The sequence below is a fragment of the Ursus arctos genome, unplaced genomic scaffold (genome assembly GCF_023065955.2).
Source record: "Ursus arctos isolate Adak ecotype North America unplaced genomic scaffold, UrsArc2.0 scaffold_17, whole genome shotgun sequence".
In the NCBI taxonomy this organism is placed as follows: Eukaryota; Metazoa; Chordata; class Mammalia; order Carnivora; family Ursidae; genus Ursus; species Ursus arctos.
The window spans coordinates 46,634,333-46,661,905 of NW_026622841.1; the positions used below are offsets into that span (position 1 = coordinate 46,634,333).

Here is a 27,573-nt window from a genome sequence, read left to right on the forward strand (position 1 = left end):
AAGAGATTTTATAGTGGACCCAGAATAAAAACAAACAAACAATATAAAAGAAAACAAACAGAAAATGTTTTCCTCATATTCATTCCATCAAGAGTTCAAATTTCTCAACAGCAAAAATAAGTCAGGGAGGCTTACAGGGGAAATAGAACAAAGCAAAACTCTTGGGAAACAATTCTGAGAACAGCCCACTTGCTGGCCTCACGTGAACTGTCACCTAGGGGAAGGCACAAAGTGAGGACATCATTTATGGCCCCCCTCCTATCCTTCTCATCTCCTCCATCAGAAGAACAAAACGGACATAAAGCAAAAAGAGATTGGTACCGCTTGCCACATCAGGAGAGAGAGGAAAAGAGCAGGAGAAAAGCAGGAGAGGGGATGACCGGTATTCTATCCAGGGGCCTAAACAGAAACCTCATTTTCCAGGAGAGGAAGGCTCTGGCCAGCCCCACTTGCAGCATGTGGGACCTCCAGGCCGCTTTTCGGAACCTGCCTTTGGAGAGTCAGTGATGCTTTCTTTCCAATAGACTTGACTAAGCTAATTATGCCTGTGCTATTGTTGTTCATAGTTGGAAGGAAAGGGTAGCATTTTATCAAGAAGATGGTTTTTGACTGCCTGTGTCGACCTGCTCTTCTCTTTCCTCAGCACTGCATTTCCAGAAGGCATTTCTGCTCAGCCTGGCGTTGCAGGTACAATAGCATGGAAGAGATAAGACAGGAATGAAAAAATCACACTACATGATTAAAACCGTGACCAATGCAATGTTCAAATAGTGAATTTATTTTTTTTTTTTTAAAGATTTTATTTATTTGACAGAGATAGAGACAGCCAGCGAGAGAGGGAACACAAGCAGGGGGAGTGGGAGAGGAAGAAGCAGGCTCATAGCAGAAGAGCCTGATATGGGGCTCGATCCCAGATCGCCGGGATCACGCCCTGAGCCGAAGGCAGACGCTTAACCGCTGTGCCACCCAGGCGCCCCCAAATAGTGAATTTATTTTTTAGCCTTCATAGGTATTGCTAGTTGCTGCTGACACTAGCTGACCTGGTTTCTCATTACAGCAAAATTCCGTTTTATGGGATGGATTGGGATTCTCTCCCAGAATGGTGGGAGAAGAAGACAGGCAGCGTAGGAACAAAGTTGGAGAGGAAAATTTGAGTAAGTTTCTTAGCAACCTGTTAGACTCACATTTGAGGAAAGAATCCTACTAATCTGGCAACATTGCTAATCAGAGACTTGACTACCGTTCAGTGGAAATGTGTGCGCCCTCAGAAGAGTCAAGCTGCCGCGGGTGACGGAGACCACAGGTGTTGTCTCCCACAGCAGGGGTGGGCCGGTTTGAAACCAGTGAATGGCCAGTTACTTGCCTTTTGTGAAAAGAACATTCTGTTAAATGTGATATTAATATACCGTATTTCTCCAAGAGCAGGCTGTGTCTTCCAGGCTGCATCTCACGAATTCTCCCAACGTCCCGGGAAAGCAGAATGTGAATGGGAAATTGATTTGTCATATGTGTCTGGCAAAGTCCAGTATTTCCTAGCAGGAAAATGTAAATTCCCCTGAAAAACAACAACAGACCAACCATACCGCAAAGGTAGGGATTTTAAGGATGTTAAATTTGGGGGAGATGTTAAAAAGGAGTGGGGTAGCGAACAATAATGTGAAATTCAACTTTGAATGACATCTGCCTTCCTGTTCTTCACCTCTAACAACACAGACCTGGTGCTGAGTGACTTTCTGGAGTCTTGGGGGTGGAAAAAGTCAGGACCAGGGGTCAGGCCCACTTCCGTCTGCTCATAAAGCTGCTGTGCGTGCCCAGAGCGTCACGTACGCTGGATCTTCTCAGGCAGGGGAAGCATAGCCAGAAGGAACACAGGGCTCCCATGGAGAGGGGCCCGATAATGAGAAAAACTTAGATCCGTAGTTTAGATTTAAAATTTTTGATTCAAACACAGGCACTGGCAGGAGCACGGGAACGAGATAAAGAGAGAAGAAAATCGGTGCAGGAATGACACCATGTAAGTCATCTGTGTGCCGTCTCAGGAGGTGTAATGGGCCACGTCTTCGGTGGAGGCCCCGCAGTGCCTGGTGACGTCACCCACACAGGTCTTGGTTGCTTGTCTCTGTCAGCCCCAGGGCTGACTGAAGGGGAGAGAGGCCCCTCTCCCCCCCGCGATGGAAGTTTTTACAGACTTGACATGTCCTTTGTTCACAGAGCTCCACATTATTATGTTGTTGACTCATGAATTGAGTTATTCCTCTGCTTGGGGATTTAGCCCAAGCTGCCAGGGGTGTTGAGTTAGAAGGCAGCTGGCATGTGCCCCCCCAGGATGGCGTCCACAAGCATCCCGTCTACCAATGCCCCAGTTCAGTCTTCTCCCGCCAGAATGAGCTCCTCGCCTGAGGGCGGCTCTCCCAGGAGTCGTGGGGTGGCCCTCACCTCCGAGTCGAGGTCCTGGCACTAGGCCTTCACTCAGATGCCCCCTTTAAGATCTTTCTGCACCTGTTCTTTAGTTTAAGCCATTATGAAACAAGAACCTCTGGCAGCCCATTTCTGCAGGCCTGAATTTCAGGTGTGAATCTTGTGCTTACACTTGTTAGCTGTGAGATTTGGGGCAAGTCACTTAAAAACAAACAACTTTCTAAGTCTGTTGTATGGGGGCACTGGAAGCTAACTGAAAAACAGCTTCGATTTATTTGTTTTTCTAGCATCCCACTTGTAGGACAAAAAGATAAACAGTAAGAAGTCAAACTTAATTTGGGATTTCTTTTATCAGCCAACTTTTCAAACTCACCCGTGAAGCTTTAGCCTGAGCTCCTATGCCCCTACAGCTGCATCTCTAGTTATAAAACCCTTATAGTTGCAGAGTGTTTTAAGTTAATGGAAATGCTTTCATGGAGGATTTTCATCATCTTCACATACTCCTGTGAAGTAAGTAAATTGGCTTCTTATCCCCACTTTACAGAGAAGGAAACTGAGAACTGAGACTTCACGCTTTGTTCTTCGGTTTTTGTTTTTAAAGCAACTTGTTCTGAACCTCACAGCTCCCCAAGTAGAGTTGATCCTCAAACCCACGTCTTCTGGCTCCAGTCCCCGGTGCTTGTCCCAAGGCTCATGGCACTGAGGTCAGTGATGACCCAAATGATGACTCTGAAGCCAAATGTGCTTCCAGATCTTCAAAGAGAGATTCTATCTGGTGCCTCTGTTGCACCAGCAAAGTGGGCTTGAAATGTGTAGAAAGATTTTTTTTTTTTCCTAAAAAAGCAGATGAAAAATCACTGGTTACAGAGCATTCCATGCCCTAAACATTCCCATTGTAAGTCTGTGCCCCATCAACAGGGGTGGGGAGGGGTGGCCATACATAGATTCACCATTTGGAGGAAAGAATAGAAGAGCTGTCACAGAAACTTAAAACAACACATAGCAGGAAATGAGGAAAAGCACCATATATCGTAATCCTGTTTCTGTCTCCAAGGAGCAAATGCGAAAACAGACGCCTATGGCTTTAAGAGAAACAGTCATCCTGGAGAGTGTTACAGGTGTTAGGAAAAAGAATGTTTCTCATGCCTTGGTTCAGGGGATTCCCACAGGCCTGTGTCTGCTTCCAACAGCACACAGCCTTCAATCTGTGTGTTATCTGCTGTGTGCTTGTTATTGGGTATGAATGACTTGGGGAGGAAAGCACCCATCCCTTCCAGGGGCATTGCTTCCCATGATGGCTCCATCACTTCATCTCTGTGGGGAGATGATCACCCAAGGATTCAGGGTCATTGCAAAGAGCTTGCTTCTAACCTTCCTCTTCCTCTCTGGAACCTTCATTCGTTCCTAATTATTCTTTTGTTTTTCCTGCTTCTGAAGAAAGGGCTGGACCAGCGAGCACTGGGTAACACGGACTCAGGCTGTTCCTAAATCAGGCATCGCCACTGCAAATACTGTTCTCCATTAGAGGCAAGAAATGAGTCATGAGATGGGCATGGTCCAAACTCCCTCTTGGTCCAGCTAACCCTACTGGCATGAAGTGAGTCAAAATGGTGAGCAAGCTGTTCAGTTCCTCTTGAGAAGCTTCAGTTCTGTTCATCCAGATTGCTTGATCTCGCCAAACTTACCTATTTCGAGACATCAGTGGGCATATTACCTGGAATGCTACATATGAGAACCAGGGGTTCTGGAATTCGTCTTACCTCGTCATTCTCAGTGTGGGCCAGATCTACGGGCTGCTTGTTCTTAGACATGTTTATTACAAACTGTGTTCTCTTAAGGACCAGCAATCAGATCTTCAGTGCCAAATCCCATTTCCTGAGCGTTTTCCATCTTTCTTGATTTCTTGTGGTAATGACCCTGTTGGGAGGGTCCCCATCCTGATTCTCGTTCTTCCTCTCCACACAATACTTTAATCTCCTTGGTGGTCTGCTTCTTTCTTCTTTCCTTTGACCATGGGTGTGACCTTATATTTTACTCTTGGTCCTCTAGTCTTCTGTCTGCACATTATTCTTTGGTAAATTCACCAACCACCGCTTTTAAGGTCACCTCTATATCAACAACTCTAGAATCTGTGTACCACCTCTTCTCATCAATATTCAGGTCTGTAGTGTGGCAGTTGAAAATGTGGAGTTGGGAAATAACGTAAGGTAGGTTCCCAATTTACAGTTTTGTAGATGAATTAGCCAAGACCTATAGACATGCCTGAGGTCCATGTCATTTAATTGTGCAGAGATCTCACCAGTTTGCCCTAGCTTACCTTCCTTTCCTTTTCTTCATTGCTTTGTGTCTTTGCACCGGCCAAACTGGGCTACTGTAAGCTGTTCTGTCCTCCTGACTTCATGCCCACAGTTGTTCACGTTGTTTCCTTCATGAAATGCACGAAATGCATACTTCTCTTCTCCCCACCTCTATCGGTCAAAACCCTACCTTTAATTCAGCACACTTGAACTACTGATGTTTCTCTTTCATTGCCTCCAAAAAGTAGGGGGAGGGGTACTGGGTGGCTAAGTCAGTTAAGTGTCTGACTCTTGATTTCAGCTCAGGTCATGATCTCAGGGTGGTGAGATCAAGCCCTGCATTGGGCCTGTGCTCTGCACAGAGCCCGTATAAGATTCTCTCTGTCCCTCTCCATCTGCTCCTCCCACCCATGCTCTCTCTTGCTTTCTCTCTAAAAAAAAAAAAAAAAAAAAAAAAATGGCGTTAGCCCAAATGACCAAAGGGGTGCCAGGATGACCAGAAGAGTGAGACTCTAACAAATCAGGCTCCTCCAGGATCTCAGTGGGATCTAAGCATAGATTAAAGGGACGACGATGATGAACGGCCCCACCTTCATTCTTTCCACTACCCATGCTACACTACCAACATTTAGTCAAATCCAAAATGCCTTTAAATGGCCACATTTCAAGAGTTAAATGCTATGTGGGAGAGAATTCAATGAAATCTTTTTAAACTATTAAAAAAAAAAACCTACTCCAAAAGAAATAAAAAAATATTGGCTGGTAATTTAAGAGACACAGCAAAGATTTTGACCCCATTAAGTTCCTGGACAATGACTTATTTTAGGTATTATTGAAAATTTTTAGTTTAAAGGACAACTATTTTTATCAACAACATGAATCATATAGTTTCTTTTACCATATATTCTATCTGCCTCCCACTTTCTTAAATTTTTTTTTTTAAGATTTTTTTTTTTATTTATTTATGTGACAGAGAGACAGCCAGCGAGAGAGGGAACACAGCAGGGGGAGTGGGAGAGGAAGAAGCAGGCTCCCAGCCGAGGAGCCCGATGTGGGACTCGATCCCGAAACGCCAGGATCACGCCCTGAGCTGAAGGCAGACGCTTAACGACTGCGCTACCCAGGCGCCCCTGCCTCCCACTTTCTACCATACGCATTCAGACAGTTGGAGTGCTCACATGGTTTCCAGATTCTCTTTTGTTCTGTGCAAATTTTGGTTAGAACTTAATGTTAAATGTAACTGTGCCAGTAATATTTTTACACTTTTTCTTACTTTATATTTTTTCCTGTTATTAAATTACATTGAAGGAAGAAAAATGGGAACTGGGGAAACTGTGCTGGTGAGTGGCTTTGCATGGATACTAATAAACACCCCACCAATGAATTTCTCCTTTTAATTTATTATTAGTCTTTGGTGTTCCCGGGTAAAGATGCTAGTGGCACATTTTATTTTTGGGCCTCCTAAAACTAAATCTTCCCTTCGTCTACTGAACTGCTTTTTTCGTTGTCCAAGGAAATCCATATTTAGTGGGAATTTGAATATGTGCATTTAACTTTTTACATGGTAGCTTATAAAACGATCTTGACGTTAGTAAAATTACAGAGTCCCCCAGTCAAGCCTCGGTGGTAGGATGTCTGATCTAAGAAGCTGTACTGGGAGAGGACAGGGAGAATAAGGCCACATTTCTGAGCTTAATATAAGGCAAATAATTTGCACATTCTCCCCCCTACCACCACCATCACCCCCTGACCCAGATTAGGGTTAGTGATACTGGGTTGGGGAGTTCGGTCACCCAGGGTATGATTCTGTGCTCCATGACACCATGCTGCCCCTTGGCCTCCAGCCATCCACCCAGCTGAGACCCTGTAAGAAGCCATGCTTATTTGTATTACTAGTGGGACACCACCACAATTATACGGTATCAAGTCTCCATCAGTGACCCTGTTCTAAATGAGATAATGTACAGAAGTACCTGGTCACTAGTAAAGCATTGAGACCCGGAAAGTGGCACCATTTATTCCCATTATTCAACCTGAGAGTCCTGAGGATGGATGTTGTGCGAGGTCTCATGCCACCAAAAATGGACCAACTCATCTTCTTTGGCATCTTGTACTTAAGACCAACTATCTGTGCAGCTTGGAAAGTCCTGCTATCTGCACAGCCTGGCTCGTTCCTTTACCATCTGCCTCATTTGCTAAACTCTAAGCTCCAGTAAGGGCTGGGACCCTGTTGGCTTCGTTTCTTCCCTGAGTCCCTAGGGCCTAGAACACTGCTGGCACTTAGTAGGCACTCAGCATTAATACATGGTACTCTGGCTCCTGATCCAGCCATGTGTTCTCAATCCTCTGATTTCTGCTATAAATAAATACAAGCTGTTCTCATGGATTTGATGCTTCTTGACTCATTCTCCCACAGGTCATGTAAGGCGCTTCACTGTAGGACAGTGATTTGGCTAAGACTGAGTTTCCCTCCCACACAGTACCTCATGGGAGACCCTGGATGGCCTTCTCTTTTGTGTGCTCAAAAAACACATCCTTTGCACACAGGGGACAGTCAAACTGCTTAGGTAGTCACAGATCTTTCTGGAATGAGGAAGTTCTGTAAACAACCAGCTTCTCTCCCAGCGTTCAGTAAACATTCTGCAAACACGAAGAACTGTTAATGTCTTCAAATGCATTATGTAGTCTGGCATTATTTTCACCTCTTTTTTTGTTTGTTTAAGTAATGGAGAGTTTGTAGGATGATTTTAATTGACTTTTCTATTTTTCATCTGTACCTAAGCTCAGACAAAAGGGAGCCAACAGTTCCTTTCTGAAACTTTTTGTTGCCAAATAGCATTGGGTCTTTTCGATTGTGTGGTGCACACCCATTGTTAATTATGCTGATTGTTATCCATAGCCGAGTAACAAGTGATAAGTAAGGCTCTGGCCCTGCAGCTTGGGAAATCCCCTTTTTCAGGACAGACAGGAAACCACAGCCTAGGCTTTGATTGACCTTGAGCTTTTTTCTCACCTTCCTGGCCCCTCCCTCACCCTCCACTCCGCAACATTCAAACACACCCATCCTCCGCTTGGGCACCAATGACAGGAGGAGACCTTCAGTAAAAGTGGGAAGTGATTTTTTCCCCAGAAATCATTTGGAAATCATAGAATTGGGAAGTGGGAAATTATCTAGAGTTCTCTTATTTCATCTAATTTCTTAATTTTACACGTCAAGAAAATGGATGCCAGAGTGGTGAAGAGATGAGGCAAAACTAGGACCAGAATCCTGAAGGATGAATTTGAATTCTCCAGGCAGAGCTTGCGAGAGCAGCCCGCCGCTGCTCTGAATTCTCCTGTCCAAGTTTCAGCTCACTAGCCGCAGAATTTACAGTGAGAGATTCTTAATGGTCCTCTTGTATGCTTTGATCTGAAAGCTCCCCAACCTCGAAGGCACATTTTAAAAGTAGAAGTAAAGAGAGAGAAGGAGATGGTGAGTACTTAACTTAGATGTTGTAGTTTCCTGGTTGTACTGGAATTCCTCTTGCTTTTATTCAGCTAAAGGAAGACCAGCTTGCCATCATGCATGATTTTTATGAAGGGTCGAATGACTTAATTAGCTTGGCTTTTATGGTAACCTGAAAAGATTCCCCACTGACTCCTGTGTTTTGACAAAGCTCAAACACTGTTATAGATCAAAGGGAAGATAACATGAAATCTGGACATGTCAAGGGTGCTACACTGAAAGCCTCCTTATAAATGGGTAATTGAGGAGCTGTTTCCAAGCTGGACTCCTGACCCCAGAGGCTGTAACATCAAGGACAGAGATAACCACAATCTGGGGTGTCTGAGCTCTGGCTGCTGGGAGAAATGGATCCTCACCCACACACCCCTGAGAATGTGATCATCCTGGCAATGATGCAGATTATCAACCGACTGCCATGCCTCTTGTAAATGTGTCCTTCAGAAAGGAGCTCTCCTGGCATGCCAAAGTTTTTATTGCTTTCCAAGGTCTTAGGCTTCTTTCAATCAACATTCTCCTTATTTATTATTGACGTTAATATCAACCACACCAAAGCTATCAATGCCAAAGTTGTTAACCTTGCTAATGTTAATTTAAGCCATATACTCTCATTAAACCAATGTTGGTTACAAATAATGTTTCATCTAAATGTTGTGTGTGGTTGTATTTGAAGCAGAAGACCTTGGTTAAAATACCAGCTGTATTGAAATTATTTTAAGTTATATTTTGTGTTTTACAGTTTGTAATCAGAAGAACATAAGAACTTTTTCTCTTGAAAAACATCTCAGACTCTAAAGGAGGTTTAAAAGTTTGACCATCACCTTTACTCTTTTTTTTTTTAAAGATTTTATTTATTTATTTGACAGAGAGAGAGACAGCCAGCGAGAGAGGGAACACACGCAGGGGCAGTGGGAGAGGAAGAAGCAGGCTCATAGTGGAGGAGCCTGACGTGGGGCTCGATCCCAGAACGCCGGGACCACGCCCTGAGCCCAAGGCAGACGCTTAGCGACTGCGCCACCCAGGCGCCCCCACCTTTACACTTTTGAGGAAACAATCTGCTTATTTTAGGTAACTAGATACATGTTCATGTATAAAATTTCAATAATCCCCACCTTGTGAATTCTAAATTCTTGGGATTATTTTTTACTTGGGCCCCCTTCATTAAAATTTGCTAAGGTTTTATTATAATCATTATCAGGACTTTTCCAGGGGGACGTGAGATCCTGTAAATATCTCACAATTATACTTAGATGCCACATGAATCAATCAGGTAAATAACCTGTAAAGAATCATTACTTTTTCTTGGAATTTTTCAAGTGGGAACTATAAAGAAGGAATTTTAGTAAGTGCTAAAAGATAATACATGTTCAGATCTTTTCTGTTTAAAGGGATCTGCTCTGAAATCTTGAGAAATGGTCCAAAAAAAAAAAAGGACATTTGGACCTGTTGTTATTTCAGGATTCTATCAGAAAATCATAAATGTCTCATTTCTGTAGCACTGAAGTTTTGTCCTCCAAAAGGATCAAACAGACCTGTTAGAGAGTCATGCAGCAATTTATAAATCTTGAAACATGTGTGCTTAATGGAGAAAATAGTAGACCATTTATGGATGTATAGTGGTGCTATCTATTAAATCATGGATTTTACAAAGTAGGCAAAGGATGCTTTCTGGTTTCAACCTGCAAAGGTCAAGGTCTCCACCATAATTCTGACATAGATTCTGGTATACCAAGAGCAATTCTCACAGCTTGCCTCAATGTGGGTGCCTGGTCTACCCAGCAGCCTCTGCCACCTGGTTCACAGGCTGTGTTTAGATAACCAGCCACACCTGACCTGAGGAGCATGGATGCTAGTCTACTTGGAGGCTGATGGACATTCTGCCCTCTCTTGAGAGAAGGAAGAATGTTGGTCAACCTGTTGCAAAATTGCTTGACACCTTTGAAGGACACGCAGAGATTTTCCTTCTGAACAGAGTATATGTCAGTTATAGAATATATCAGGACTATATCTCAATCCTCTAGGCCTTTTCAATTTCCCACCTGCACAAAAAAAAAAAAAATGGAATGGAGAAGAAAGGGAATGGCTGATTCTAAAACTGTCAGGGAAGTAAAGAAATCTCAAAATCACAGGATAGTTTTGTGGTTGGTTTTTTGTGTTTTTTTAATTTTTTAAATTAGCAAGCATATGACAGTGTGTAAAGAGGCCTGACCTACAATTACTGGCTCTTCTTATCTCTAGTAAGAATTCAATTTTGCAATAGGAGAAACTCAGTTATTGAGAGATAAACACATTCAAGGTCACATGGTATTGGATACATGACACGAGATGCTGGGAGGGCATTCCAACAATGGTGACAATTCCAGTTATCTCTGTGCAATGCATAACTGGTTTCTTTGGGCCTCAACAGCTTGGTTCATAAAATGGAGACACATTATGTAGGGTTGCCAGAAAAACTGTAAGACATCCAGTTAAATTTGAATTTAAGATAAACAACAAACAATTTTTAATATAAGTATGTTCCATGCAATATTTGGGACACACTGATGCTAAAAAGTTATTCTCTGAAATTCAAATTTAACTGGATGTCCTGAATTTTTATTTTCTAAATATAGCAACACTACATTAGCAGTAAATAACTCTATTTCCTTAGTTCTATTCTCACCTGTTATTGAAGAATCTGTAATTTCTCTTAAAAACATTCCCTAGAGAAAGAATGTTCTTTTCAACAAATGGTACTGAAATCAGGAGATAGTCACATGCAAAAGAATGAAGTTAAATTCCTGCCTCACATCAGGTACAAACATTAATTCAAAATGGCACATAGACGTACAATGTGGGAACGAAAAGTATAAAACTCTTAGAAGAATACATAGGAGCAAATTTTCATGATCTTGAGTTGTGACACCAAACACACAAATGAAAAAAGAAAAAAACCCCAGGTAAGTTGGACTTCATCAAAATAAAAACTGTGCTTCAAAGGACAGCATAAAGAAAATGAAAAACTACCCATAGACTGAGAGGATATCATATATCTGATAAGAAATTTTATCCAGAATATATAACCAATAATAACACCAGAAAGACAAATAACCTGAATTTAAAGATGGGCAAAGGACTTGACTAGACATTTCTCTGAAGAATACCTACAAATGGCTAAAAGCACATGAAAATGCTCAACATCATCGGCCATTAGGGAGGCGCACACCAAACACAGTGGGATACTACCTCCCACCCACTAGGATGCCTAAAATAAAGGACACATGCTAGCAAATGTTCATGAGGATGTGAGAAAGTGGGAGCCCTTATTCCTTGCAAGTGGTAATATTAAATGGTGCAGCCACTCTGGGAATTTCTTCTCTCAAAATGTTACGCATTATAGTTACCATATAACTCAGCAATGCCACTCCTAGATATATATCCAGAGAATTAAAAACACGTTGGCGGAGAAACCTGTGCACGAACGTTCATGGCACCATTAATTATAAGAGCCAAAAAGCTTAAACATCTGAAATGTTCATCAAGTGATGAATAGATAAACAAAATGTGATCTGTCCGTACCATGGAATGCCTTTTCTTTGCAAATAAAAGGCCTGAAGTATTGATGCATGCTATCACGTGGTTGAACCTTAAAAAAGTCACGTTACCTGAAAGAAGCACGTGACACAAAACAGCACATTGTGTGATTCCATTTATATGAAAGATGGAATGTGTACTAGTGGTTTCCAGGGGATGGGAATAATAAGGAATGAGAAATGACTGCAGATGATAGAGGTTTCTTTTTGAGATGACAGAAATGTTCTCACCACTCCACATGCAATTATGAAGTACTTACTGTGTGCCACTCATTGTGCCGGCTGCTGGTGATGTCAGATGGACAAGACCCCAGCTCTGAGTTCGAGGAGCTTACAACCTGGTTGTCTACCTCCGTAGACAAGGGCTGCAAAGCATTATGGGGGTTCTGTATACACATGAGTGGGATGCAGAGAGTTGCTTTGTGCAGAAAATTGTGTCTACGTTATCACCTAACACAGACCTGATGCAAAGTAGGCTTTTAATAAATAGCGGATGAAAGAAAGAAAGAGGAGGGGCACTTGGGTGGCTCAGTCGTTAAGCGTCTGCCTTCAGCTCAGGTCATGATCCCAGGGTCCAGGATAGAGTCGCGCATTGAGCTCCCTGCTCGGTAGGGAGCCTGCTGCTCCCCCTGCTTGTGCTTGCGCTCTCTCTCTCTCTCTCACTCTGATAAATAAATTACAAAAAATAATAATGGAGGATGTAGGGTAGTCTGAGAGTATAATAGGAGTGAGTCACTTAGTCTAGGGGTCAGGGGAGACTTCTATGGGGAGTAACAGTTAAGGCAGGACTTGAAGGGTAAGTAAAAGTTAGTGAGGCAAAAGGGGAAAACAGAAAAGCAGTTCCAGGCGGAGGCAGTCCTGCCATTCATCTACATGCAAATAAATGCTTTCCTGGGGCTTGAAGTGCCTGAAAGACAGTTGATCGGCTTAGGTATTTTCACATCCCTCCACCCAGCAATGTGGTTGATATGGTCCTTGGTTTTCTAAACCTTTTCTTTCATGAATAGTACAAAGGTAAACTTCACCCTAGATCCCATCCGTATTCAAATTTAACGAGATCCTAATCCAAAGGGTTTAATGGTGTTGCTTTAAAACCACCCTGTTTGAGAAGCCATGTTGTATCGTTTCTGTAGCTGAGGAAACTGAGCCGGACGCCATGATGTGCAGGTGGTACATCAGAGAGCCAGTCAGCCCCCATCTCACACGTCCTTAAGCCGGCCTGACTCCACTGCGGGGCCGTCCCAGTAAGTCCGGACTGCCCACTGGGATGACCACCAAAAAGGTATGTGGCACATAGAATCTGTAGAATTTATACATGTGAACTCTATCTTTCTGGTTATGTAGAGATCACCTATGAACTAACGCTGGGGACCAGGGCCCGGAGTTTATTTAAACTGCACGTTATCATTTAAAACAATGTCTTTATTCCTCTGGAATTGAGAGGGAATGAGCTGTGCCATAGAAGTGTATTTCCATGTAATTGAAATTTACCTCTTTAAGCACAACACTTTTTACAAATGCAAATGTTCATGAACGTAAATCATTCTAAAATCAACTGCACACTCTGCATTCTTACCATCATTTAACCTGATTACTCAGTCTATGAGCATTGACTGTTTTCTATCATATGTTGGCCATTATTAATTATTTATGTTTCTGGCTCTATGCCAGGAATTGGGAATCTATTAACCAAAATCCCTAACAGATAGAAAATTGATGCCGTGTTGTGGAAATTCAGTGCAGGGGCTGTTCCACGCAAGTCCAGGAAGGTGTCACAGATAAGAAGATGTTGGAAAAGGACCTTGATGATAGGGATAAAAGGTGGTGTTGGTGGCAGTGTGGTGGTGGATGGCAGGGTCCTGTTTCATGGGACGAGAGAAGGAAGGGGAGCCTCTCAGCTGATGCAGTCACATAAACAAAGCAGAAGAATGGCCAGGATGTGGGCAGTGCAGTGGGAAGGAGCAGAGATGATTCTGGAAAGGCATAGTGGGGCCAGCTCAGGAAGGGCCTGGTATGCCAGGCCAATGAGGGGCACCTGAGATTTCTAACAGGAAGTGACATGGTCTGCATTGGCTTTGATAAAGATTACTCAGGGAGAGCCTGAAAAATGATGCATGGGATATCCAGCAGAGACTGGAAACAGAGAAACCAGTTTGGCATCTGTTAAAAACGACACAGACGTCGTAAAAAAAAAAAAAAAAAAAAAAAAAAAAGACGCAGAGGGATAGACGGAGGATTGAGGAAGGAGAAGAGGAAGAGCTCAGTTTGAGGTGATAGCTATATTGTCGACAGCACAGGCCTTTGAGGCAGATCTGAGCCGGGACCAAGGCCTGCCTTCTTCCTGGCTGAAGGACCCGCGCAAACCACTGCACTTCTCTGTGCTTCCATTTCCTTGTCTGTCAAATGTGTTCTTAATACCTCACAGGATGACGATGTAAGTAATTGAAATAATAAATTAAGTACCTAGCACCAAGCCGGCAGTTTGCAATTTGGAGTTCTTTTCCCTGTCCTAAAAGACCCCAGGCACGAGAGCATCCATTTTGGCAGATTGAATGGTTTTGGAGGGCCCTCTCTTCCTGTTAGCTGTGCCTTTTCTGACGCCTTTGATAATTTTTTTGTTCAACAAATAGGCATGGAGTATCTACTATGCGTTAGGCAATGTCACTAGGCCTGTCCCCGCCAGCTCCAGGATTCCGAGAATTGACTGCTGTTGGCTGTGGGCTCAGAAGTCAGAGAGCATGGTAGTGTCCATAAACTTGCTGTTAGGGGCTAGACGTGTGTCCATGTACATAGAGTAAGCGAGGCCCTGTCATGTACAGTGCTCGGCTTTGGGGCTTCCCTTCCTGCAGCTAGACTGCTAAATTCTCACCAGAGGACCCCGTGGACATGTAAGACCTCAGGCTCTGCACACATGGTGGGGCCATGCTGGGAGCTCTGCCGGACACAGGAGAGGACACTTGCTTATACTCCAGCATTACTTTCGGAAGAAGAACGTCTTGCGTGCCGAGAGCTATCCAAGGAGCTATAGAATCCTCTCCTGGAGATGCCTGGGACAAGGGATGCTCTCCTAGGCTGGGTTACACACTGCAGCCACTCATCGCAGGAGAGGGAGTTGGCCCACCCGGTCCCCCACCCCAACCCACTGTGAGTCCACACTGTCTTCCGCCTTGGGGGGAGATTATAGCACATGTCGCCACAAGGCATGACATCATCTCCCAAAGGCAAGGGCCACTCGTGAGTTTTTGCTGGCGACGACCTCTGGGCAGGACTTGGTGTTCTTGATAGAGAACATCTGTCTTGGGCAGCACAGTTGGGAAAGAATGAAGGATTTTCTGGGAGCCCGACTGGCCCACTGAGCAAAGGCCAGGAGGCATTCGGTGAAGTAGCGGAAGGCTGTGATATGTAAACATGCTGTGACTGTGCTTCTCAGGAGTGACTGGGCGTCTGTGAAGTGAGGCCCAGGCCTTCTTCCTCGTCAGCCACGGGGAGGGAAAAGGAGCCTTGGACTCTATGTCTGTTTATTTGTTTGACTCAAAGGATAAATAGATCTATATATTACCCTGCGGTATGAATGAGTACCATGGATATCATGTTTTCCCCTTCGCAGAGTGGCTGTTTGTACAAAATTCACTCTTTGTATGGATAGTTTCCTCCCATCAAATGCCCCAGTGTCCCAAAATCAGTTTGTCTATGGAATATTTTCCCAAAGATGCTGATAGCATCACAAGAAAACAAATGAGCCCCCCTTTGGCTCTCTGTGTTTCTGTGGAGATGGAGGGGTTAGGTAACAGACACCTATTTTCTACGAGCAAAACGAGATCACCTGGTATACAACTGTGTCCGACCAACCTGACTGAGAAGCTTGGCAGAAGCTTGTGGGAAACAAGTCAGAGGATCAGAGCTAGAAGCAACAGGAAAAGGTTGGTAGAGAACTTAAATGACCGTTTATCGGCAAGTCTATCCTGACCTCACTAACTTTGGAAGTTCCACGGCTGCTGGGACTCCCCAGCTGGTGGAGAGAACGGAGGAACAATACGAGCAAGGCTGTTGGAACCACGTTTCTTCCTACCCCCCGGACCTAGAGGTAGATAGAAATGATCTGAAGGGGCAATGGTGCAGTAGATTTTCTTTCTGGGGTGCCTTGGCCACAAGGTTGGCATCACTGCTTGGGATATCAACAAATATATACGCTGCCTATATGCACAAAAGTGCATGTGAGGGGTGTGGTCACGCTAGTTGTCTCAGGACGACTAGATCACGCCTAATTATCTTTCAAGAACTGACACGAATGAAACTTCTTCCTGTCTGAGGCCTTTTCTGACTCCTCTCTCTGGGACCCACACCAGGTGGAGTCTATCCCTTTGTGTCCCCACTCTATTCCAAATATTCACTCAACTTTTATCCCATCTGGAGCTCTGACTCCCCATGTAATTCTGGTCAAGTATTGGCTGAGTTCTTCACATAACCAAGCATCTAACACAGTGCCTGATACACAATAAAGGATGTAAATGGAATAAATTAATTTATGTACATAAGACTTACTACATGTATGCATTCCTAATGAAAGAGAAAAGTATGTCCTGTGTCAGAGACATAAGGGTACATAAGCTGTATGTGAGATATGCCTGGGCTTTGAAAATAGTCAAAGACATATCTGTTACCTTGGGACTTGAAAAGAATGTGTATTCTGCTGTTGGGTGGTATTCTATAAATGTCAATCAGATTCTGTTGGTTAAGGGTCCTGTTGAATTCTTTTATATTTTTGCTAATTTCCTGACTAGTTGTTCTATCATTTATTGAGAGAGAAAGAGGTGCTGAAGTCTCCAGCTATCATTGTAGATTTGTCTATTTCTCCTTTCTGTTTTGTTGGGTTTTGCTTCACATATTTTGCAACTCTGTCTGGTGTATACACATTAAGGATTGTTATGTCTGCTTGGTGGATTGACCCTTTCATCATTACAGAATGCCCCTTTCTATCTCTGGTCATTTTCTTTGCTCTGAAATCTACTTTATTTGTTATTAATATAGCCACTTCTGTTTTCCTTTGGTTAGTGTTTGTATGCCCTACCTTATTCCATTCCTTTACTTTCAAGAGGACTATATCATTATATTTGAAGTGAGTTTCCTGTAGACAGCATAGAAGTGGGTCACATTTTTAAAAATTTGTTGCATGACAATAGATACTCAGTACAATTGACATGATATCAGTGTTTCCTCCTTCTAAACCCATAGAGCCCCATGACTTTGCAGAACAGGTAGGTGACTTAGAGCATACACTCAGTGAACGAACTTTATCACAGCACATCTGTCAAATCTCTCTGGATTCCTCTATTAACAAAAAATATGCCCTCCCTAGGCCTCCCTGAGATCCACACTGAAAATGTCTTAGGTTTAATCTAGTTACTGTAATGTGGGTAGTTGGCCCAAGGGGAAACATACCCAGAACTTCTAGAATGTTCTCAATGTTAGACTTAGTTGTGATGAGGCATGGCAAGTTGGATGCAGGCTCTTTCTCATCATTTTTCTTGCTTTATAGTTAAGTGTGGAGCCTTATTGCCATTAGGGGTATCCTCAAGTAAATGCTTCTTGGCTGATAAAAAGTGTTCTACGTGGACTCCCTTCATTTTCTCCCGGTACCTTCTTGTCTCTCTTTCCCCAGGCAGTCTCTGCCTCTCTTCTCACTCCTAAAGTTTTTGTCTTCCATTTACCTCTGAGCTATGGGCCTCACAAAAGCCTTTTCTTGTCTTGAAAATCTTCAAGCTTTCAGCACGGGATAGGAGTCAGAGCTATTTTTCTTCTACCCCACTTTACAGGATAAAGACTTAACCAGACCTGAAGTTGGAAGAAAGGACACGAGTTATTTTCACTTCAGGTAGAAGGGTGTTGTCATTTTTCTGATTTTTCTTTCAAAATCCCCCCTCCCAAATCAGAATCCTGCATGAATCATTTTTGGAACTTACTATATTTTTTTAAAGTGTGTCTGTCTTCTTCCTGAATTTTCATTCCATCATCTAGCATTTTTTACAGAGTTAGCCTTGGGAGAGGCCATGCCCATCCTAACCTTGACTCTTCTCAATTCCTGTTTTGTTTCCTTTGCTGCAGAAGGTAAAGACAACAACAATTCTGCTCTACTTGACTTCACTCTCTGTGTCTGGTACCTCTTCTTACACTGTGCTCTCTGGTAGGTTTTATTAAAGCATGCTGGCCGTGCTTCTCTATGTCACATTAATCCACACACTGGTCAAGTAACCATTAAACCCTCCTCTCCTGAAAAGGAATTTTCGTTGTCAAGAGGGGGATGCCACTGGAAACATGACATGAATTTTTCAAAAGTAGAACTGCTTCAAAGGGAAGAGTAAGTTTAGGAGACCCAGTATGAGCCCTGAAAAGGACCTCAGAAAGCCACAGGGCCCGAATTTATAGCCTAGAGCCTGAAATCTTGCCTGCCCTGCAAATGCCCCATTTGCTCATTACACCCACGGAGTGTAAGCTCCAAAAGACTGGATAAATTCTTACAATTCCAACCCCATTGAAGTTGCTGCCCAGAATGGAATGGCTTAAGGCCCCAGAAGAAGGGCCGGCAGGGTTAGCGAGGCTGGGAGAGCTGGCCAGCTTTGCTGTCCTCACAGCCCCCCAGCTCTCCCAGCCCTCAGCCTCCTTCCCCAAGTCTTGAACCACAGGGCCTTGAGCCTCTGTTTTCTCTAGACCTCCAGCCTCCCACATCATGACCTGACTCCCCTAGACTTTCCCAGATGTGGGATCCCCCTCGTGGCCTGAACTCAACAAACTACCTATCTCAGATGCTCACCCACCACCCACTTCCCAGTTGAGAACAGGTTCTGGACTCACATAGGACACACCTCCAGGGATATTGTGAAGCTAAACTGAGATCAAAGGATATTCTTCATGGTGGAGAGAGAGGTGGAGACAGTGACAGTAGAAGTAGTGGTTGATAGGTCTGAGTAAAGAGTAACTGGCTGCCAGCCTTCAGAGGGAAAAGCCTCAGGCTCTCTGAAGACTTGAGCTCGGAACCAGTGGCATAGACACAAATTCTACCTCTAGGTTTGTAAAGCAGGAGACGAAAGGTTCCAGGAAACCAAGCGCTAACACACAGTCACAAATCTGGGTCTGTAACTCTCCAGTAGTCATTAAAAATGTTTCTGCTTATTCAGCAAGGCACATTTACTGGGGATTAGGAGAACCCATAAAACATTGCACTTTATTCAAAGTCTTCTTTAGATAAACCCTCTGAAGCTTTGAAGTACCCACTTGCCAAGGATTTTTCATTACCCCTTATCCCCTTGGCAAAGTGCCTGTGTGTGTGTGTGTGTGTGTGTGTGTGTATGCACTATTTTTTTTTTTTTTAGGATCTTGGTAGATCTAAAGATCAACCCATACCACAGAGACAGATGAGGAATATTTTTATTTTTGAATCAACAGAAGACGTCCGGACATCCCATTTGTGGTTCCCTCATTTTCCAAGAGCGTGGTGTACTGGGAAGGGCCCTAGCTGGGATTTAGAGACCTGGCTTCTGACCATGGCTTTGCCACCAACCAGTTATGTGACCTTGGGTGAGTCACTCACCTTTCAGGCCTTAGATTCCTCACGTACAAGGTGAAGGGGTAGATAGGTGAGCTCTAAGCTTCTCTTCTAAAAGTTAAAGCTTCAATTCTAGCTAAGCTTTCAACTGAAGACTGAGCCAAATACGATGCTTCTCCAACTCCCAGAAGCACCTGGGGGCAGCCTGTGGGGGACAATAGCATGAAAAGAAAATGAAACCAGGATTCTTTTTCAACATGATCCATGGAACATTAACCAGTTTGGGTTTTTGCGCTGTGGAGAGGGGGTGTGTAAATGTGCATGTTTATGTATCTGAGTTCACAAATTTATGTGAACATGAGCTCAGAAGATATTTTTTTAGAGATCATCAAGTCCTGTGCTTTTCGAACTCTTTACAAGCAGCGGAATCCTTTCTTCAGTGAAATTTTATGCAGACTCTGAACGCATAAAATATAAGAGTGAACTCCTGCTATGGAAACCCGGAGCCCATCTGCTTCTTGGTTCTTCTCTTCCCACCTGCCTCTCCCCTTGACTTCAGAGGCTCTCCATAGAACCCAGAGCTTCTGGGCACTGGCTGAATAGTTCACAGGGAAACGAACTGAGGCCAGGAGAGGCAGGAACTTACTCAGGGTCATACACTGACTGGTGGAAAAGCTGGGGCTTCTGAACGCCCAACCAGGAATGCCTATCCTTTTATCACCATGATCATAAATGATTAGGTCCAAATCACAAGTGTGAAAACAACACCATGAAGAAGAATTCTCTTAGGATGGTGGGAGTAAAAGTCAACAATCGTCAAAACAGCATCTGTGTTAAGATTCAGGAAGCTCCAGGCTTTATTATCCTCTGGCTCAATACACAGATTACTCTTTTTGTGAAGACAAATATGACCTTGTTCCTAAAGTGTTTTTTAAACCGAGCTATTAAAAAGAGTCTTATTTAAAAGTTTATCTCACAAATAATTAAAGAAAAGAAATGGTTCAATGGAAGGCAGAATGAAATCTTTTTACCAGCTCCTTTAGAAAACATTCACAGACCGGCAGTGCTGCTGGTGGAGTAAGTTCACAAAATGGCGCATAGAAATGTGAGGGCTCCTCAGTGTGGCCCTGGTGCGCAGAGTATTTCTGGGAAACTCTGTATCAGTAATCATGATTGTATAGCTCCAGGGTCCAACCCTAGATTGCAAAATATTTCCCCTTTTGGACTTCAACTCGACAATAATTCAACAATGTGACAACTCAGTAGGAAATGGACCTTGAACAAGAGCGATAGGTATCTGTAGCTTGGCCAGACCTGCCCAGGAAGCTCAGTGGCAGGTTAAGTAATCATATCCTATGGCCTTCTTTCTCTCACAAAAGAAACATTTGCATCATGCAACCCAAGCATATTTCATACAAAATCTTGTTTCCACTTTTCCTCTAGGTGGTATTTGGCATTTTTATGAGTTCCTAATGTTTTGTCGTGGTCACAAATAAACCTCCCCTGTCCACTTTACATGAAAGCTGAATCACAGACTATGAGAGCCGTGTTGGCCTCAGAGGTCATTGAATCTAATCTTGGTATTTCGTAGCAAAGGAGTCAGAGATTGAGATGGGGAAGTGACTTGGCCAAAGTTGTACAAGTTAATAGAGCTGGGGCATGAGCAGAGCTGCCGTCTTGATATCAAGGGCTTTTCCACTATCCTATGCCACTTCTTCTAAATTAGCCACAACACAGCGAGAGATGTATTTTCTACACAGTTCAGTGGTGTGGTATTTGCAGTCAGACAACCAAGATTTGTTGGTACTTCCCATTTGTTGAGCACCTAGAAAAGCCCCTCTGTAGGCTTACAGTCTAGAGAGGAAGACAGATATTAAATGAATAATTACTAAACTATTAGTAATTAGTTCCAAGTGTGCACACACCTCTGAGAAGAAGAGTCAGCTGCTCTGGGAGTGTTATCTCAGGGCTGATAGGGAGTGTTTATGTCCATGGCAAAATTGCATTGACCGACCCTGTGACTTAGCCATTATAGATGTTGCCTCTTAACCTTTGTTTCTCTCCCAGAGGCTGGGTCCATAATGTGTAGGTTACTTCAACCATTTGATTCTGTCCTCTTTTACCTTCAGTCTGAAAAGTCTACCTCTAGGAAGACAGGTACCGTGAAAGAACCAAGATTCGTACACTCTTGCTCTCTGATGTAACTGCATGGGCAAATGGAGCACTGGGGGACATTTGAAATGTCTACGAGTCCCATGTGTTTGCGTTCTCTCCGGGACAAGGCATGTTGGGTATTAGAACCTCGATTGCCCAGTAATGCAGTTCTTCCATTCCTTATATTTATATTGAAACTAAAGCAGTGACTTCAAATGGAACACCAACCTAATTTTGAATATTAACCCCTCCTCCTCTTCAACCCCCACCAACATTTCAGCATGCCATTCCTGTTACCACTTCTGCAAATGCAGTCTCTGCAGAGTTAGAAATCCTGCCATGAATCTTTCTGGAAAATGAGCTAACATGCTTAAATTCCTTGTCATTCCAGAAGTATGTAAAGAAGCAACAGTTAAAGGAAATTCCTACACACTGGGCTTCATATTGAAGAGTTAATCACAGGACATTTTTCTAAATCAAGAAGGTTTGAACTTGGGGTCTGGGTTCACACCTGGTGGAGTTCTGACTCTATCCAACTCCTCTGTATCTCTTCCCAACTCGCTTTCCATCCTCGGACCCTTCCCTTCCTCCTTCTCCATCATGTTCACGAGGTTTCCCTGAAGCCCTTCCTCATTTTTCCCTTAGTCCCCAAGTGTGTTCAACTTGTTTTCTTCTTCCGCGACGACTCCCTCCTGGCTTTTCCTGGCTTCTCTGCACCCTGCATCTCCATGGGTGGCCCTATCTCCTCTCTCCCCACTTGCCCATCTTTTCCTTCCATCTCCTCCCCCTCCCCTGGTCGTGAGAGCTGTACAAAAGCTGGCACCAGCCAGTAAGGAAGGGGGGAAACGGTGCAGCTTCTTGTCCGGGCATCTCCTGCCCCTGGCTGGGTAAGTGCCTTGGGGAGAGGGTGCTGCGCTTGCCTGGCAGAGGACGACATGTCCAGAGCAAGTTGGCTTGGAGTCAGCATTCAGCTTTGGTCAGTGCTTTCTCTCAGTTGAGAAATTGGGCCAAGTTTGGCCAAAGGCCCATTCAAAGTCCAGTTCTGGAATATGTGTCTGTTCCTCCTCTCCATCTACTTTCCCCCAGAGAGCTCAGGAGGCCAGACAAGCTGTTCCCACACCGGGCTCTCATCGGGGTGGCTTGACATCACTTTTCCTCTCCAGGAAAAGAACTAGAGTTGAACTTTACTTTAAGCAGATCTAATGTGGATTTAGAATGAAGGAATAACATCTCTTTTGACAAAAACGTTTTATCACGGAAGTGTTTTCAACAGAACATGATTCGATTTACACGTGCTTCTAAGCTACTTCAGGCATACACCGAGTCAAGTACGACATACCGTATGAAAGAGTCAGTGTGGCCAGAACACCACCAGCCTTGCGTAGTCCTTCCTCTCGGCCTGACCTTCTACCTCATTCTGTCTCCGTCTCTTCCTCCATCTTTTCCTGTTCTTCCCACATGTCTGAGGTGTGGCTGCAAAAGTAACCAAGCCACTGGAATGCAGCAAAGTAGGCATCCAGTAAATACCATTAAAATAACCTGACTTGAATTACACATCCAAATGGACATCGTCCTCTAAAGTAGTTGTGCTTTAATTTACCGCAATCACGCTGCTGGTCTTAAAACTCCATTTTAGAATTTATCTCTTCAGATTGCTTTGAAATTATATCCAGATCCAGTTTATAAGCCAAAATTATAAACTCATAAAGAGGCCTTAAAAATAATCTGGTACAGCCCCTGATTTTATAAAGGAAGAAACGGAGCCTGGAGAGCTTGTGCATTTGTTTTCTCTCCTGCATCAAGACGCTGTTACCTCATTCTTTTGTAGAATAAATTTTTAAAAACTGACCGCCACTCCCCCTCCTTTCAGTGGAGAGCCCCCTGCTCTAGCTGGAGAGAGGGTACCCCCGGAGCCCTCATCCGTGGCAGATAACCAGGCCCTCCCCAGCGCCACAAGCGTCTGAGCTGCCAACAAACATTCATTGTTGGATTTTAAGATGTTTTGCTAAATGAGTCAAAAATAAAAGACTCATTTTGTCTTAAAAACAAAAATGACAGCACTGTTCATCCATTAGTCATTTGATTAGTAGACTCGAGTGTCTCTTTAAAGCCGGCAGACATTACAAGAGAAGAGTTACCAATTATTAAAGATGGGCTGTGCCAGCATCTGTACCAGGCACTCATCACAACAAAAATATACACCAGTGATATAATGTGCAATTTCTGGAAGAAGTAAACGAATGTTGTAAATTAGATGCGACATGCCCAGAGCCACGCAGTTAAGACGTGGCAGCGGTGGATCGTGGGCCAAAGTCTCTGGGCTTTCAAAGCCTGTGTGCTTTTCACAACTCTGTGCTGCGCTGAAGAAAGCCGAGAAGCTGTTTGTTTTCAGAAAGTTAGAAATTATCAGACGCGGTCATTATGAAAACTAAAAGTACTTGCAGTTTTAAACAAAGCATTTCCTGCAAACCATACACATACCCACATGTACATGCACTTTACAAGAGGTTATAGGATGCTAGAGGTAGAAGGGAAATTAAAGAAAAACCCTTATGTTTTAAGCAAAGAGACTGAGGTCTAGAGAGATCTCAAACTTTGTCCCAAGCCCCATCAGCAGCAAGAAGTGGGGCCAGGAGTGACGTCCTCCATTTCAGGCCTAGAGCTTTCTCCACGGTGCCCTGGTGAGGACTCTCCCCATACCTTCACCCTCCGGGGCAACAGGCTGGAGGTGTTGAGACTTCAGGACACCCCCCTCAACCCAGGCACGTTGTCCCTTCTGGATAAATCATTCTCATGCAGTGGAAAAGTTTCTCCAGGACAACACCCAAGTATTGCCTAACTTCTGTATCTGTATTTCTACTCCTAGATCTTCCCATGGACATGGTTGGAGCCCAAGAGAACTCACTCTGAGTAACTGTCATTCAGAAAAACTCGTAACTACAGACATTTTCCCCTTTTAATCTCACAAAACAAAACAGAAGAAGAACAAAAAGTGTTCTGAAATATCACCTTTCTAGCTACCTCCTTTTATGAATTAAGGAAGGGAGCTGCTTGCCTAAGTCAAAGCAGTTAGTTAAGGACAGATTCAGAACCTGAAGATAACTCTTTCCAATTCCCAACTCGTACTTTCTGTAACACTACTCAGTCACCTATCCTGCCTTACGCATCTGAGTAGGAAGGGTCTTCACTGCCCTGACTTTAATTCCTCTTGCCCGCTATTAAAAACAAAGTTCACTCTGCAAGAACAAAACCTTGCTGGCCGCATCAGAGGTTCAGATGAGTTTTTTGCGTCTTCTGGGGGTTAAGCAGCAGGAGCCGACCTAATACGGCCAAGCGGATGAAAGCCACAAATGCAGGGCCTGCATTATTTGCTGTCATGACTCAAATTGTATAAGGGAATCTCGGTGGCTCAAAAAGATACACATTTCATCCCCCAGGTTTTGCTATGGAGTTCCTCTTCTGCGAGCTTGAATCAAGAATCCGCCAGCTGATACGCTGTTCGGTGAGATTGGCTCTGTGTGTAGCCTGAGCAAGCCACCGCGAGAGACTATAAAAAGAGAATGGACCTCGTGGGCCTTCAGAAGGCATACAGTGACCTGTTTCTGGGGTGCTGTCTCCTCTTCCAATGGACAGCCAGGACCATGCCTGAACCATCGCTGTGCCCGTCACCTAGCCAGGACACGTGGATGGTTCTCACTGAACGGTTACAGAACGAACAAGTAGATGAATTTCACCTCTGAGATAAAACTGTAGCAAGATGGGGCACTTCAAGCCTTTGCTCTGAACAGAATACTGATCATAAGAGCTATGGGGAATCAGACGAAAGAAGTGAGCAAAAATGCTTCCTTGGAAGTTTAGGAACTCAGCTGGGGCCAGAAAGATGGCTCAGATTTGGTCAGTATTCGAAGCAAAAGTGGCTGTATTCCAGGCAGAGAAAGTGATGGGAGCAAATGAACGTCAATGGAAATTTATGGAGTGGGAGAGAAAGCTTGACATCTCCATCTGGCTGTCCTAGACAGTTTCCTTCAATTCAGCGTGTTCAAGAACGAGTGCTGCATGTTTCCTCACAGATCACTCCCTGCCCCGACTGGTAACTCCATGTCTAAGCCAGAAACCTAGAGGTCACTTCTCTTTCCATCCCAGCTAACCTGTCATTAAGTTGAGATGTTTCTGCCTCACAAACATCTCTCATCTTACTTCCTTCTCCGCATGTGAACATTTGTGGCCTTAGCTCAAACTGGCGTTGCCTGTCACTTGGCCTTACTTCTCTAACGGGCGTCCCTGTCTCCAGACTGGCCCTGCCTCCTGGTCTGTACCGCAGCGGCTAATTGAGACCTTTTCTCATTCCAAAAATGTTATAAAAATGACTATACCATAGGAGATAGTGCATTGTAGGAATACATGCATATGTATACATTACTTATGGATATATATGAATATACATGCTGCGCACGTATAAATATTATACATAATTATAATCTCACAAAAGTCAAGGGAAGGAGAAAATAAGGGTACGATAAGTTAAGGATAGATAAAAGTTTAGGACACAAATGTATGCTATAAAGTTCTACATGGGGGCCAGTATTTGAAGTACTAATATATGTTAAATGGGGCATTTTCTGCATTTATATGTTCCATAGTTAATAAGGGAACTGAAGATAATGTGCATTGAGAATATTTTTAAAATAATCAATTGGCTCAAATTTTCTTTTTTGGTCTTTTGCTGTCTAGATGATGATTTTAAAAGAATTAAACTCATACTGGTGGTGCTGTGTTGCATGTGGACCAATATTGCCTGTAAGAAGATTTTATATATATATATGTAAAGGCAATATTGTTCTATACACTGCAGAATACCGTGTCACATGTACTACTAGTTCATATGCTAGAACGTCAGCTCTAGTCTCCTGGTAGCCAAGAAAAAGAACAGAATACGTTGGGTTACCTGGATTGCACTGTCAATAAGTTTTCTTAAAACTCGTGCTGTTAAGGAGAAGCAAAACATTTTTTAGCAATAGCTATGAAAAGAATGTTTCTCTTGAGGCCTCTTAAAGGAGACATTGCCTGCTGCAGTGGACAAGGCCTCAGTAACATCCTTAAAGCAAACATGATAGCAAATTTCGTATTAAAGATGCTATCTCTTTTACAAGCTGAGGCCGTATCACCAGAAAACAATTTAAAATTTAGGAATTCAGACTAAATCTGCTTCTCTATGGTGGCCTCTCTCGACCTGGGGCTGGGGCCGCAGGGTCGGATATCTAGGTTATTTGGAAGATTGTGTGAATGGCGAATTATTTTTTTAATAAATATTAGTTTGTATAATTGACTTCCTATTGTCAGTTGGGCTTATGCCAAAAGAAAATGAAAAACAATGACTATGCTCCATGTAACCTAAGCTATTTAAAAATAATCACAGAAAAAGGACATGGAAAAACACATCAGTATGTTCACAGTGAGACTCTGGATAGTGAGTGTATATGCAACTCTTTTCTTATTGTTATTTATAGTTCTCTGTACGCGTTGAGAGAATTCCTTCAGCTTCTGTGTTGAGAATAGAGTGGGCTAGGGTCAGGGCGGGGCAGGGGGGTGCGTAAGAAGGGTAGAGGGAGGGAGACCAGGGAGAAAGCCTCTTATTGGCTCCATTATCAGGTACTGGGAAATAGATATGAAACAAATTTAAAAACAATGACAACAAAGTACAATATACCTGTGATCTCAGCTACTTAGAAATATGGATAGAAAACAGAGCGGAAAAAAATGTGTTCCAAAAAGTTCTTAACAGTTACCTCTGCATGAAGAGTTGATGTGTAATTTTAATGCTTTGGTACACTTTCCAGAGTTTCTACAATGTCACATGTGTTCGTTTTATCATTTAAAAGAGCGAGAAAAGAATTTTCCTCAGAATACAGTTCCCGGACTGTTCTTCCATAAGGGAGAATGATTTATCCAAAACTTACCATGTCACTAGTGAAAAAAGTAATTCATTTTGTGACTTCTCATCGCCTACGGAATAAAAGACAGGTTCCTCAGCATGTGTTATGCGGCCCTTTATGACCCGTGTCTACTTCTCCGACTCCTCACTTCTCGCTT

The 27,573-nt window shown here is 43.4% G+C and overlaps 1 long non-coding RNA gene across 1 annotated transcript in view; it reads left to right on the forward strand.

The window, feature by feature from the left end:
- Window positions 1–1,605: 1,605 nt before the first annotated feature.
- Window positions 1,606–27,573, forward strand: part of LOC125282740 (uncharacterized) — a 46,889-nt gene continuing 20,921 nt past the window's right edge. Inside the window, exons 1-4 of the long non-coding RNA XR_007189941.2 lie at window positions 1,606–4,028; window positions 7,933–8,187; window positions 9,084–9,285; window positions 12,923–13,071. This is a non-coding gene — a long non-coding RNA (uncharacterized LOC125282740). The remainder of the gene's footprint in view (window positions 4,029–7,932; window positions 8,188–9,083; window positions 9,286–12,922; window positions 13,072–27,573) is intronic.